A 3,131-nucleotide genomic window follows, 5' to 3' on the forward strand; every position below is an offset into this window, starting at 1 on the left:
TGGCTTAAGAGTAAAGGTTGGAAAGTTAAAAGTTCCGACAAACACTTTTTTTTTTAATCAGCATCCTGTGGTGATCTGGCACTATTACCTCTGCTCTCCTGCTTTAATTGATGGTCCTGTTATTTACATTTATACTCAGAAGAGCATTATGTATTTATCCAACATGTATATGGAAGGTACACTGTGAAAAGAAACTGGAATAAAAGATTTAACACACAAAGAAACAAATGACAAAGTGGAGAGAGGCAGAGCGGCCATCAGGTTTGTGTGGAGAACAGAAGAGGAGAGAAGCTTACGATGGCGATGCTGTAAAAAGATTATTTGTCTGGTTTCCAGAAGAAAGTTCACTGAAAAGCCAGAGAGAAGAGAGCTGTGTGAAGTATATATCCTGACCATGCATGTGCCTCGCATCCCATCAAGGATCCATCCATGAAGACTGCCACAATGTCCCTCTGGCATGCTCTTTGACCCTAAAACCTTAGTTTATGCCACACTGTACCGCAGCACATCTTGCTTTTCTTACTATTGACCTACTGCGTAGATCAATAGTGAAACTTGGAGTACAGTAAGTCTGAGGTCTGTAATTGAATGACTTGAATGAAGTCATGAATTGCACATCGCTAATGGAATTATACTTGACCTTCCCAAAGTATGTTTAAAGTTATCCATCAACACTAGTATTATAAAAAGCAAAACCAGTAGTAGAGAGTATGCATTGGCCGGTTACCGGTTTGAAGGTATACCGCAGTTTGAAAAAGTCACGTTTTCAAAACCAATGAAATTTTCTGTCATACCGTTCCTAAAGTATGAGCTGTTTTTTTATGAGTCTACAAGGACAGAAAGTGCAGTTTAGAAATCCCTCTCCCTGCCAGTGTACAGTGTGTTTAAAAATAATTTTCAATGGAGAAAAAAAGTTGTTTTTTGCAAAGACATTTCAAAAAGAATACAGTTTTAGCTGTAATTGCAATACTGTAATACAGTGAAACCATGATATCTTTGCTGAAGGTTATCATACCGTCAGAATCTATGGCCTATGCCTAGTAGAGAATAGAGTTATACGAGGTGGACAACACCCCTCTTTTGAAAAAAAAAAATGCCCCTGTATACAGTTCACTATTGATGATCCTGTTTCCTGTGATTATCTGAGTCTTGTCAATAAAATAGTGTTGCACGAGTATGAAATAGCAATGTGACTGAGGCAAACAGTGATTCCTGGGCTGCTGTATGAAGACCATTAATCAAATCACTATTTTATACTGTTTTATATTTACGCAGAAAAAAAAAACAACAAGAGAAGAAACAGAAAAATGTAGCAATATGCACTGAAACACAGCTTTCGCCAAGAGTTAAAACAAAGTAACAAAACATCTGCCTTCAATAACCACGCAACTACCTAGGGCATTCAGAAAAAAATGTGCCAGTAAATGATCCAAAAGTACATATGATTAATCAACTGCTGACAAAACTTGTCAGCATGTCACATGTTCTCTGTGTGTTCTAGTATTCTTCCCAGCTGCTGAAGTGACCTTAAACTGACCGTACATTCTGCTCTCTCTGTGCAGGAGGGAGGGAAAACATGTGTCAAACATTATAATGTTGCATTCCACTGACCTCTAGTGGCCATATATATATATATATATATATATATATATATATATATATATATATATATATATATAAGATCATCTCTCAATGCAAATCAAACCAGCTATTAGGCTAACTGAAATAAAACCATGCCAATCTCTAGGTATGGTGAAGGGGATGTGATGATGTGGGGCTATTTTAATTCCAAAGGCCAAGGGAACTTTATCAGGATGCATAGTATCCTGGATCCATGAAATAACTTCCCTTTAAAAATAAAAATCTGCCTGCCTCTATGGGAATTTAACATAGGGGTGTGTATAATTATGCCCCCTGTATTTTAAGGAAGAACATTTATTTATTTACGATACATTATTCATTCACAAAGAAAAGTGGTGTCCTTAAAAGGTTGGATTTTTCCTCATTTTTTTTAAATTAAGGTCAGTTTCCAAAAGATGATTTTTTATTCCTCTTTTTAGTCAACTTTAGCATGGGTATGTAAATGTATGAGCACAACTGTATATATATCTACAGTATATTTATATATAACAAAAACAGTGTCATTTTCTCTGGATTTCCTTCCCATGTCTACTGTAATTATCAGCATGGCTGTTAGCACATCACATTCCAGATGTGATGAGTAATGTCCTTGTGATAGTCCTGTGACCTCTCAGTATTGTTAGCCCTGTCCTGTCATCTGGCCTTCATGCTTCAAAGTCATGTGTTTAAAGGGTGGATCCTTCACACTCACTTAGTGTGGAAAAGCATTGTACAGGCGCTGTGGAATATAGTTTTGCGAAAGAGTGTGGTATGTATCCTTAGAGCTTAACGTAGAAATAATAAGTTACAGAGAAATCCTGCTTGGGTAAAACACTCCCATTGTATATTATACATTTCTTTTCCCCCCACTACATCTGATTGAGGCCCCTCCTTCTTCAAGATTCATCCTGTTTTGCAATACTGTGAATGTGCTAAGTGATGTCAGTGGGTCAATACTAGAGGAAAAACTACAACACCATTTTCTGGTGAAACCTATTGTACCTTTACAGAATTTAGCATTTTGTATAACAAGTAATACAACTAATGTAACTTCCCACTGACACAACAAGTCTTAAGGTTACCCTTTGAAGGCCCTGCATACCTTTTGTACACCCTCAGTTGATATTACTTATTTTGGTTGACCAGACCTAGGACCTAGATGTGTTTAATTTATTTACATCCTCCTCACTCTCCTGTTCACTTTGTCACACTTAGGGTGGCTGTGTCTGAGTCACAGTGGTTTGTACTTTGTACTTTGTGGATGCACGTGTTCTTAACTGCGATCTTACCAGGATTGCTGACTGAAACAGTGACTGACCATCAATGATATGACGCATTATATTAGGCCAACAAAGAATGCTTTGTTCTTAGCAAACATCCGTCTCTCTCCCTCTCTTTTTGTGAAAGTATATTTTTCTCTTTTTTTAATCCTGTTTTCATAGCTCTTATTGTCATACTGGTCATTATTTGAACAACATTGAACAAACACTGTAATAATATTTAGTTCATTT

This window comes from Sander lucioperca, chromosome 21 (genome assembly GCF_008315115.2).
Source record: "Sander lucioperca isolate FBNREF2018 chromosome 21, SLUC_FBN_1.2, whole genome shotgun sequence".
Lineage (NCBI taxonomy): Eukaryota > Metazoa > Chordata > Actinopteri > Perciformes > Percidae > Sander > Sander lucioperca.